This window comes from Podarcis liolepis, assembly GCF_965112155.1.
Source record: "Podarcis liolepis genome assembly, chromosome: Z".
In the NCBI taxonomy this organism is placed as follows: Eukaryota; Metazoa; Chordata; class Lepidosauria; order Squamata; family Lacertidae; genus Podarcis; species Podarcis liolepis.
In genome coordinates, this window is record NC_139570.1 from 30,359,750 (window position 1) to 30,372,258 (window position 12,509).

General features: G+C 45.4%; 1 protein-coding gene and 1 long non-coding RNA gene across 2 annotated transcripts in view; one reads left to right on the forward strand and one right to left on the reverse strand.

Annotated features, from left to right (window-relative positions):
- The window catches only part of MSN (moesin), an 81,918-nt gene that overhangs the window by 25,998 nt on the left and 43,411 nt on the right, over nt 1-12,509 (reverse strand). The window lies entirely within an intron of this gene.
- On the forward strand, nt 2,604-8,373 carry LOC310698397. Its single transcript, XR_014521498.1, has 3 exons — nt 2,604-2,700; nt 3,648-3,772; nt 7,039-8,373. It is a non-coding gene; the product is annotated as an uncharacterized lncRNA (long non-coding RNA).

Genomic DNA, 12,509 nt, shown 5'->3' on the forward strand with positions numbered 1-12,509 from the left:
GAATGAATGAATGAATGAATGTGCATTTGTGTGAGCTATTTGCTACAGCATTGCTTTCACATACCCCCCATTTTAGCACAAGACACATCAATATAAAAAACCCTCCCATCTCACCATATCAGTGTGTTCCCTTAATTTTTGCTAGGCCTGAGTGAAAGGACCATAGGGACCATCTTGAGAAATCAGGAATTCTGCGATACCAATATCGCAGAGTCAAAGCTACCTTCTCACTTGAGAGGGATAGTTAACCCCCCCCCTTGCAAAAAAAAAAAAACCCTCAAGAAAACAAACAGCAATCACTCTAAACAAAACATTGCACCTAGCTGCCCAAGGTGAAAGCAAACCACTCTCCTAAAAAGAAAAGAAAATCCCTCAAAACCTTGCTTGGACTTTCCCCCTCCAGGTCATTTTACATCCCTGACCATTGCCTTCAGTAAAATTCAAATGCCATGTAATTGTTTCATTCATAGTGAAGAATGGAATTCCAAAGCAGAGACTGACTGGAACTTGGCCTATCTCTGAGGTGCTAATTAACTAAGCCAAGTCTCAAAATAGACATTAGTCATACAATATCCAAAAGTTGGGCTCCTGCCTCAGTTGGGGAATTTCCATTATCTTCAGGTTCACACACATGCAATAACAAAAACTGCTCCATTTTTAGCTAACCCTTCCTCTAAAAGGGTAACATAGGGTTGCTTCGGTTTGTCCTCATAGTCCTGTCAAGTAAGGTTGTAGCAGTGGTAACCATCATGATGTTTGAGAGACAGCATTTTCTTTTGCACTGCCCCGGTATCAGACAATTTGATCTAAATTTACTAATCTGTTGGTTGTTAGTAATGAGTGGCATTCAGACGCTCTTATTCAGAATGGTGCTTTGCACCACCCACTAAGGAAAATAACAACACAATAAAATCAAAATCAAGTAACAATAAATTGCACATTCATTCACAATCCAGTTGAAAGTATTGAGTTTATTTAATTCAACAAAACTGATTAGCTTAATCCTACCGCTCCTTTACCACCCACTTTGGGAACCGCTGATCTAGAGCCTACTACTTATAGCTGAACATGCCAAACTATGGCTTTTTAATCTCCTGTGTAGATTGGCCCTTGGAACCAACAGAACAGTTAAAATGATTGCAGCTGCCACAGGGTGAGGAACAGCACAATTTCTGCAATTTGAGCTTTACTGTACCTTATTGAACCAGTCACAGTACTAATGATAAGGCACATTTTCTCAAGAGCACAGGAAGGCAATCAGGAATCAAGTTGGTGTGGTGGCGGAAATGGAATTATTTCCATGACGTACTTTCTAGGAATACAGTGGTACCTCGCAAGACGAATGCCTCGCAAGACGGAAAACTCGCTAGACGAAAGGGTTTTTTGAGTTGCTTCGCAAGACGATTTTCCCTATGGGCTTGCTTCGCAAGACGGAAACGTCTTGCAAGTTTGTTTCCTTTTTCTTAAAACCATTAATACAGTTGTGACTTGACTTTGAGGAGCAACTCATAGAACGCGGTGTGGTAGCCTTTTTTGAGGTTTTTGAAGACTTTGGTGATTTTTGAAGCTTTTCCAAAACTTTTCCGACACCGTGCTTCGCAAGACGAAAAAAATCGCAAGACGACAAAACTCGTGGAACGAATTAATTTCGTCTTGTGAGGCACCACTGTGATGCATAACTGGACTAGGGTATTACTCTTGGACCAAAGTAGAATTCAGAGCAGCAACTATCATAGGGCACCTGGTGCCACCTGCCAGCCCTGCCCTGTTGAACAAAGTTCCACTGGTGGCAACAGCAGCACTGCCGGCAAAGACCAGGTAAGGTGGCAGGTGGGGGGTGGCGCTCTGCAAGTATGCTGCATCAGCTTAGGCTCAATGACAGCTGCAGTCCTTGTTTCAGATTTAACCTGCTTGGCACTATGAGGCTGCTGTCCCAGGTAGAGGCTCGATCCTCTTGCAGGCTTCCTTAGAAGATCATCTGGTGGGGCTGAAGAGGACTTCACCCTAAGCAAGTGTCCCAACTAAATCTGGATATCTTTAGTCTGATATTATTTAGCTGTGATTCCTGCATTGTAAGGGATTGGGCTAGATGATCTGTGGTGTCCCTCCCAACGCTATAATTCTATGACCTTCCTCTCTCAATCCACACTTGCGACCTTTAATGAAACTCCTCACAAGTCTGCAGTGCATCATTCTGTGGTTCGTTCTACATTTCTGACTTGTGGGGGAGGTCATTCGAAACAGACACAGAAGGAAAAAAGGCTTCTTCTGGCATTCGGGATGAAAGAAAATGCCCATCACTGCGTCAGCATTATGGTTGGAGGGTGACTGTTAAGTGAGGTGGGAGGAAAATGGCCTGATCCAAAGGGCTAAAATGGCACGCTGTTCTCAAGGCAGTCTTTCCATCTGGATGGGGGCAGCCACACGCACACCTACAAGCCTCTGTTTCAGTTTCCCTGCTGAAAGGCTAACAGCGGTTCAGGAGGCTGTGTTGCTTCAGGAGAAGCCATAAGAACCCCCACCCCAGCACAATAGGGAAGTTTTATTCCATATAGCCATACAAATTCAGCATTTCTAGAAGCCAGAAGCAGCCTCACATTAGAGGAGGAAAGGTGACTGAGGCCATCTCCAGCGGGAAGATTGTGGGTGCCAATAAGAGAAGCAGAAGGAGAGAGATCAACAGAGCTGGCCCATGGAGAGGTAAGAAGAAGAAAAATTTTATTATTTGTACCCCACCCATCTGACCAAGTTGCCCCAGCCCCTCTGGGCGGCTTCCAGCATATACAGAAATGTAATAAAACATTAAAAACTTCACTATACAAGGCTGCCTTCAGATGTCTTCTAAAGGTTGTATCTCCTTGACATGTGATGGGAGAGCAGTCCACAGGGCAGCTGCGACTACTGAGACGGCCCTCTGCCTGGTTCCCTGTAACCTCGCAGTCGGGGAACCACCAGAAAACTATTGGAGCTAGACCTCAATGTCTGGGCTGAATGACGGGGGTAGAAGCGCTTCTTCAGGTATAGAGGGCTGGGGCCATTTAGGGCTTTAAATGTTGGCATCTTGCATGAGCACCATTGAAATCCCATTAATTATAATTAGGATCTTCATAGCACAAGGAAATGACCCCCAAGCTAGTCGCCAGTGGAAGCAATTTATTTGGAATTACTACCTCATACATCAGGAACTCTGGAAACTGCCTTGTATGAAGATGAACCATGAGAACCTAAGAGCCTGCTGGATCAGGCCAATGGCCTATTTATCTCACCATACAGTTACAAAGCATATATTTTTAGAGCAGAAACATCCACACTTTGGAACTCCCTGCCTGTTGACATCAGGCGTTTCTTCACCATATTCTTTTTGGCACCTGCCGAAAACATTTCTGTTCAGGCATGCCTATCCAGACACGTAGAATGTTGACATGTACTTTTAACCTGGTTTTAGCTTATCATAGATTTTGATTATGTTCTGAAGGTTTGAATTTTATTTTTAGGTTTTTTTTAACTGTTGCTTTATTCTTTCGGTAAACCACACTGAGTTTTGAGGGGGTTTTTGGTCAAGTAGTATATACGTTTCATAAAATAAATAAGAATGAACTCAGTGTACTCACTTACCTAACTACACTGCTTTGTTTTGTTTTTTAAAGTTATGTCACCATGAATTAACCTGAGCTTGGAAGGGATGAGAAGGAGTTGTAACAGGCACAGTCTGGGACAGAACATCTCTTTAAAATTGCCCAGTCTTAGCAAAGATGAAGAAATAACTTGTAACGTGAGTGTGTGTGTGTGCGTGCGTGCTTGCCTATATCAACACACACAGGTACAGGCCTGTCCTTTATATCCACCCTAGGGCTACCATCTTGAATTTGAGGCAATCTGCAGTCATGCAACGTTGCAAAACTCAAGAGGAAACATAAGCTGTTTCAAAGCAAGGAAAACCTTGTGTCATAATTTCAGTTTCCATCTGCTGCTGTTTCTCAGGAACGTATTCCTGCAGATGTTCAGAAAACTGCTCAGCTTGTGCTAGAAAAACTTTTAGGAAATTACAAACACTGGCATTGTTAGTCTGCTCCTCTCATACCTCCAAAGGATAGGTAAAACCTTAAGGTGAAACCTACCACTATCTGAGGGGCAAAGCTGGCTAATTAACATCTAATCTCCACAATTTTGCACTACAAACCAGATACAACCAACATCCGTCCACTTCACAGAAGCTCCTGTAAGAGCCACAGAAGGAAATATTTCAGGATAAAATTATGGAAGGGGCTGGAAGCTGGAAAGGTCCAGGAGACGACGTCATTCAGAAGAAGCATTTAGTCACCAGTTTCCTCTGAGTTCTGGAGGGAGGGAGGGAGGGAGGGAGGGAGGGAGGGAGGGAGGGAGAGGGAGTCTCCTAGCTGCCCATGTATTTGCAGCATGGAGAAGGGATGCTCAGGCCACAAATGGGTTGGGTTCAAAAAATAAAAAATAAAGGAGAAGAAAAGCCTTGAGGTCCAAACCAACTGACAGAGCACTTGGAAGTGCACACACAATTTTGGCTGAAGAGCTGCTCCTTCCTGCCAGGCAGACGGGGAGAGAACAGCCCACTGCAAGCTAAACAGCAGTGCAGTTTCACGGGACACGTCTCAAGCTCAGGACTTCCCCTCAAAGCTGCTGCCTCATTTCCTGCCCAGAGGGTGGGGCTGGGACAGCTATGGCGGGGGCTCCTGCACAGCTCCCTCCTTACCAGGCCTAATTGCATTGCTCTGTGTGAGAGAGCTACGTTTCCAGATGGGACTGACAAGATTCAAATAAAAGGGAGCAGCAATCGAGCATGACTGGGCAGGAGAGGGACTGCCTACCTAGGTTTCCAAAACTGCCATAAGAAGCGGGATAAAGATAAGGCTGCTGAGACAGAAGTGCATAGTTAAACTATGGAACTCACTCCCACAGGAAGCAGGGACGACCACCAACCTAGATAGCTTTAAAAGAGGATTAGACAAATTCATGGAGGAGAGGGATCTCAATGGCTGTGCTCTGCCCACAATCGGAGGCCTACCTTTTCTCTATAAAGATAGCCATTTAAAACACATGATTCTGTCCCTGCACTGGGAAAATATTGCAGCCCTTCAGGAACTCGTCCTGGAGTTATGTTTGAGGAGAGAAGACATATACAGTGGTACCTCAGTTTACGAACTTAATCTATTCCGGAAGTCTGTTCTTAAACCGAATCCATTCTTAAACCGAGGCGTGCTTTCCCTAATGAGGCCTCCTGCCGCTGGTGCCCTTCCACTGTTCTGATTCCGTTCTTAGACCAAGGTAAAGTTCAATAACCAAAACACTACTTCTGGTTTTGCAGAGTTCGTAAACCAAATCGTTCATAAACAGGACTGTTCTTAAACCCGAGGTACCACTGTAACCAGCTGCAATTTGAAAGCCATGTGAAAAACATTGCCTTAAATTCTCTTCATTAGAATAACATGGCCTATTTTTTTTAAATGCAATTCTAGGGTTTCATTCACATACACACACAGTGCACATAGATGTATAAACTGAGTACAGTGGTACCTCGGGTTACAGATGCTTCAGGTTACAAATGCTTCAGGTTACAGACTCCGTGAACCCAGAAATAGTACCTTGGGTTAAGAACTTTGCTTCAGAATGAGAACAGAAATTGTGTGGCGGCGGCATGGCAGCAGCGGGAGGCCCCATTGGCTAAAGTGGTACCTCAGGTTAAGAACAGTTTCAGGTTAAGAACGGACCTCCGGAACGAATTAAGTTAATACATTCTGGAGCTCCGTTCTTAACCCGAAACCATTCTTAATCTGAGACGTGCTTTCGCTCATGGGGCCTCCCACTGCCGCCACACCGCTGGCATACAACTTCCACTTGCCTCCCAGCGCAAAGTTCGCTACCAGGAGCTCCTATGTCCGGGTTAGCGGAGCTCGTTACCCGAAGTGTTCGTAAGGAGGACGGTACGTAACCCAAGGTTCCGCTGTATTTCACTCTGCAAAATAAGTTGTTTGCTTTAAAACACTCTTGTTAACTTATCACTTCCCTAAGGCCTTATCAGTCTGGAACAGAAACAAACCCACCACATGCATCAGCATTTCAAAATCACAAGCCAACTACAACTACAGTACTAATTCGGCATTTTAAAAGCACTTACAGGAGAATCAGGGCCAATGAATTTTAAGCATAGTTACTGATTTGCAGAATGGCCATCAGCTGGCCCCAAAAGCAGCGGCCAGATTACTGGCAGCTAGAGTTGGTCTTTAAAGCATGTGCATTGGCTGCCAGTCCAATTCTGGGTCCAAAGCCTTAACCAAATCAGGTCCCAAATATCTGAAGCACTGCTGCCTTTCCTACAGACCCTCCAAGTGTTAAGGCAGAAGGGAACCCTGTTGGCAGTTCTAACAACCTTTTGGGATGGTAGCAGCCCAGGAAAGGGCCTTCTCTGTGGCAGCCCCTAAGTTGTGGAACTCCCTCCTCACAAAGATGCACCTGACACTTTCGCTGTATAGCTTCTGGCAAATGCTTAAGAAACACCTCTTTACTCTGGGATGTGGTTGTTTTCAAGGCCCACCCTACCTATTCCTGTGATTGCAATCAGTTTTAACTTTTTTTAAAAAAAAATTGTTGTAAACCCTGCTAATGAAGGGTGGGCAATAAATTTAATGATGATCATCATCTTTCACCATCCCCATTATTTAGGGTATGAAGTGGCTGGCATGGTGGTGGCTTAAATAGCCTGATACAAAACTGGGGCGGGGGGGGCGGCAGAGTCCGTTATATTGCCTGGCAGCCACCATGCCTTTGTTTTGGGAGTTTGTGGCTACTAGCCACGTAATCTTACTTCAGTCCTCCATTATGCTAACAGCCCAATGCAACTGCGTCATTTGTAAAGTTGCAGAACTGAAAACAGGGCTCCAACAATGCTCTGTCGGGGAGGGAGAGAGAGAGAGAGAATGAGAGAGAGAGAGAGAGAGAGAGAGAGAGAGAGAGAGAGAGAGAGAAGAGTCTCTTAGCCAAGCTGTTTTTATTTTTCTTCTACCACAGGGCAGGCTGGGCAAGCCAGAACATTCAGTCAGGCAGCAAAAATAAAGTATGGAACAATCGGTTTTATTTCCCATTGTGGCCAGAGCTGAATGGGTTATTTCCTTTGCAAATCAACTTCCTCCCGTTGCAATTGTCCAGAGACAGTTGCCGAGTTCCAGGGCAATGATTTTTTTTAAAAAAAGGCAGATTAGATTTTTTATCAAGGCATTGGCGTAGCATCAACTTCCTGGATTCATGAGTCTTCCTACAGAAAGGCAACTTCAGAAGCCAAAAATAAGACATCGCCAGGCCACCAACTCTAATGCCTCCAAGACTCCTGGGGCCTTTGCCCTGGAGAATCTATTCTGAACTCCCTTTTGCCCAAGACCTGCAGTAAAGGTAAAGGAACCCCTGACCATTAGGTCCAGTCGTGACCGACTCTGGGGTTGCGGTGCTTGCCAAAAGCCAGGTAAAAACCTTTCCTGGGTACTTCTAGTACTCTGAAGGCCTAGACCAGTGGTTCCCAAAATGAGCGGTGGTGGGGTATAATCTGGTACTAAGAGGAAGGTTGGAGACAGGGGGTGCTGGAGGTGTAAATGATTATCAGACATTGGAAAGTTAGTATCACTGGATCACACTCATCAATCTTGTTGAATTAACTGAACTAAATATTTTCACTTGGTTTTTGAACAAATGTACAATTAATTGTTATAATTTTGAATTTTATTGCATTACAAGATAGACAGTTAAATTGGACCACTTTTTATGTATTTGACAGTAGCAGCCAGGATCTTAATCGCAAGAAACTGGAAAAGTGAGAAAACACCTACGATAAATGAGTGGCCGGTCCAAATGATAGAGTATTTGCAGTTGGCTATGATGACGGAGAGTTAGAGGGTATCCAATACAGAAAGTACAGAAAGAATGGAAAAATTTAAAGAGTATTTGAAAAATTATTGTAACACCAACAATCTCCTGGCAGAACTCAAATGATTCTTGTCAAATAAAAGGTATAGATAACAACTCCTTTTTTTGATAAGAACAAAGAAAGTAAATGTAATTTGAAACTGTGTGTAAAACAATAATAGGAACAACAATACAGTGAGTCTAATCGGAAGTCAAATTTATTTATTCCCCCCCCCCATTTTTTCTTTATTTTTTATTCTTTCTCTCTTTTCCTCTTTTCTCTTTTTTCCCTTTTTCCTTTTCTCTTTCTGTTTCTTTCTTCTTTGTTACGTAAAATAGATAAGGTTTAAAAAATATATGGAATGTTGATCTAGTCATTGTGATGTTTTGTAATGCTATATATTATTAAGGATGGTGGAATGTAGGGAATAGTGAATTGTGTTAGTTATTGTTCGAATGTTAAATAAAGGCTTAAAAAAAGTTGCTTAGTGTGGTGCTGATAATGCCAAGGCTGCAAGTTCAACAGCTGCATATTCCTGCATTGTAGGGGGTTGGACTAGATGAGCCTCAGGGTCCCTTCCAACTCTATGATTATTTATGGAGCCAAGGGCGCAGTGGCCCAAGATGGTTTGGGAACCACTGGCCTAGACCAGTGTTTCCCAACCTTTTTTGGGCAACGGCACACCTGTTTAATGAAAAAAATCTCGCGGCACACCACCATTACAGCCCCGTGACGTCAGCGCGCAGCGTCACGCCGGGAGGGACGCACGAAAGTGAAAGTTTTTTCCCTCCCCCTTGCCGGGGAACCTCCAAGCTTTGGGGGTGGGAGGAGGCAGCAGAGCGAGGGACTGAGGGACGGCGGCAACTGAGGCGGCGGCGGCTGTTGTGGTGGTGGCGGCAATAGCAGGCGGAGGAGGGGGCGGCGGCGGGGCTTGAGGAGCCGTCGCCGGGAGTTGCTGCTGCTGCTGTTGCTGCTGCTGCCCGGACATGCCGGCCTCCTCCTCCTCCGCTGTCTCGCGCTCCTCCCTTTTGCACGCGCTGCCCCGCCGCTCGGCACCACCACTGCGGAGCCGCCCCCGGCTCGACGCGGATCCTCGCCGCCGCCGCCTCTCACCGCCCGACTCGCCCGCCTCCCTCCCACGGCACACCAGCCAACGTCTCACGGCACACTAGTGTGCCGCGGAACACCGGTTGGGAAACACTGGCCTAGACAGTAGTGGCTACATGAGTAGGGTTGCCAGGTCAGGCGCATCCCAGACTCTGAGATTTCATGGCCCAAACCTGAGACATGGGGTGAGCCCTGGTGGTGTAAAAGGGCTGGGCCCTATTGATTCTTCCTCTGAGCTTCCTCCTGAGACTGAGCCCTGAAGATGGAGAACTGGGAGAGGGGAGGACAGAGCGGAGGAGGGCATGACCCCCCCCCCGCAGGGTCTATGTAAAAATTTGAAGCCAGCTGCTCCTGAGCTGAAGCTTGCAAGATGCACACATAATATTCTTAATACAATAATATTAGTAATAATTTAAGGCACTCCTTAAATTAGGGAGATGGGGGGTAGCTCAGCTGGTAGAGCATGAGACTCTTAAACTCAGGGTCTTGGGTTCGAGCCCCACAATGGGCAATAGATTCCTGCATTGCAGGGGGTTGGACTAGATGACCCTTGGGGTTATCTTCAAACTCTACAGTTCTATGATTCTATGGATCCTGCTCATGTGGAGATCCAAGCCCTCCCCCTGCCCCGTAGGAGGGGCCAAGGCAAAACAAAAGACTTCAGCCTAGGAACCCTATGCATGATACACTGCTCAAATCACTGGTAATATGGAATTAAGCTTAACTTGGCCAAGCCGAGTTCAGACCCTGCAGCGTCCACAATGTGGGGTTGACTTATACATAATAGAAGTTAGGAGCAGCTGACAGAGTGCATGGAGCACTATGAACAGCCAGGACACATTATACAATCTGTTATTTTCATCAAGAGACATGTGTGCTTCACGTCCTCAAGACTCTGGTAACTGCTTGAAGTTTATCTCTGACATAGCACTGAATGTTGCTGGAAAGCAGTGAGACTGACTTTTGAGCATCCCTGGGCTCTGATATTTCTAGGACAGTAGAGCCCCAGTAGAGCTCTCTCGTCATTTCCTTTTCCAGCTAAATCATGTGGCCTTGTGATACTAGAAATCGTGGACATCCAGTGAAGCTGAAGGTTTGATGATTCAGGACTGATAAAAGAAAAGACTTCCTCACGCAGTACATAGTTCAACTGTGGAACTCACTTCCACAGGAGGCAGTGATGACCACCAACCTAGATGCCATTAACAGAGAATGGGACAAATTCATGGAGAAGAGGGCTATTGATGCTACTAGCCAGAATGGCTATGCTCTGCCTCCGCAGTTGGAGGCAGCAATGCCAGTTACTGAAATACCAGTTGCTGGAAACAACAGGAGGGGGAGGCGCTCTAGATCAGGCTTCCTCAACCTCGGCCCTCCAGATGTTTTTGGCCTACAACTCCCATGATCCCTAACTAGCAAGACCAGTGGTCAGGGTTGATGGGAATTGTACTCTCAAAACATCTGGAGGGCCGAGGTTGAGGAAGCCTGCTCTAGATGGTTGGCTACTGTGACAGCAGGATGCTAGACTAGATGGGCTGCTGGCAATTTTATTTTCAATTCATTTCCTAATGAATGATGCAATGAAATCTGAAGCAAAGATGGGACAAGAGATTACAAACACCCACACCTACATCCGCATATGCACACAGTCACATAATGGGTGGAGCATGCCATGGCCGTTTCTTTGTGCTCATGTCAGCCTTAAGATGTTAACCAACTTATTTCTTACAAAACACTAGTATATCTCATCCCCAGTAGACAAGGCGTATGAATATAAAACCAATGCAATTTAAATCATGATTTAGATCACCAAAGATAAAAAGGGCCATTTAAGCAACTGAGTTAAAATCAATCCATTATTTCCTCAACAAGTGGCCATACTAAATTTGTTGATACAACAACTACTAAAACATGTTTGCAACTTAACTTTCACTGAGTGCTATCTAGCACAGCGGTTCTGAAAGTGGGTGGTAGTGGGATTACTGGGAGGGGGCTGTGCATTAAGAGGCAAGAGGGCAGTAGGGGGTCACTGGTGGCGTAAATGACTATCAGACTTTGAAAAGCTGGTATCAGTGGATCAAGTTTGTCAGTTTTGTTGGATTAATTAAACTAGTTTTAACTGGATTTTTAATTCTTACTGTTTCAATTTTCATGGTGCTACTATCTTCCTTAGTGGGCTGTGCAAACAACAATTCTGAAAGATGCTTTTTATAAGGTAGGGTAGGGCAGGGAACCCTGGCGGTGAGTGCATTGAACCATGGGAGCGGTGACCCGAAAGGGTTTGGCTGCTGCTGGGCTAGAGCATAATACAAATGCATGCATTTTGCATGAAAGGATTTTGTGCCTGCTTTGGGAGGAAAGCGGTAAGGATTTTGGGTTTTTTTGCTGCAGCAAAATATAATGGATACTAACAGAACAGTGAGGTTATATTGTAGAAATCCTCTATGTGAAAGCAACACTCTGTTTTGACAGATGCAAGGAGGAAATATTAGGGAGGAGGCCATACTGCCACAGCTGTCTGTAAACAGGACATAAAAGAATGGAAAAAAAGAAACCAAGGACAAACATTTTTATTCAGGAAGACCCCATACTTACTTTCCCATGAAGATGTTGTTCAGGTGATGGAGCCAGAACAGACACACAAGGTTGTGGAAAGCAATAGTTCTGTGCTATCCTTCCTTTTTGGACCACCTTCCCCAACCTAGAGGTTTTGGGATACAACTCCCATCAGTCCCACCCAGAACAGCCATGCCTCCATCAGCTCTGCAGGCTAGATCAAAACCTCTGGAGGCCCCCAAATCGGGATGACTGGCTTGCCCTCCCCTTCACCTCCCATGACCAGGAAGTTATGGCTACTTTGTCAGCCCCAACCTGCATAGCACAAGAGTCAAAACAATCCTCTTCACCAGGGGCCATTTGACATGTTTTGAGTTCCATCTGAGGTTTTGTTGCTAATTTTGGTGTTGTTTAACACTTCTGCATTGTTTTAAATTTTCGTTAATTGTTTTGTGGACTTCTTTTGAACTTGTGAATTCTGTTCAGTTGGGACACCTTAGAATATTTATATCCCAACTCTTGGCAAGTCAAACCATATACTTGGGAAAGCGGTGGTCATGAATGTTGGTCACTTGATGACCCACACATGTGAGTGGGGGGTGAGGGAAGAGTGTGTTTATGGAAGGAAGTTGAGCATGTGAGGAAGCAGGGGATGGGCCTCCTTCAATACAGGCTCCCTTTTGATAAGAGAGAAGTGGTTCTGAGAGATCTGCATTGGCTCCCAGTACATTTCCGAGCACAATTCAAAGTGTTGGTGCCGACCTTTAAAGCCCTAAACGGCCTTGGTCCAGTATACCTGAAGGAGCGTCTCCACCCCCATTGTTCAGCCCGGACACTGAGGTCCAGTGCCGAGGGCCTTCTGGCGGTTACCTCACTGCGAGAAGCCAAGTTACAGGGAACCAGGCAGAGGGCCTTCTTGGTA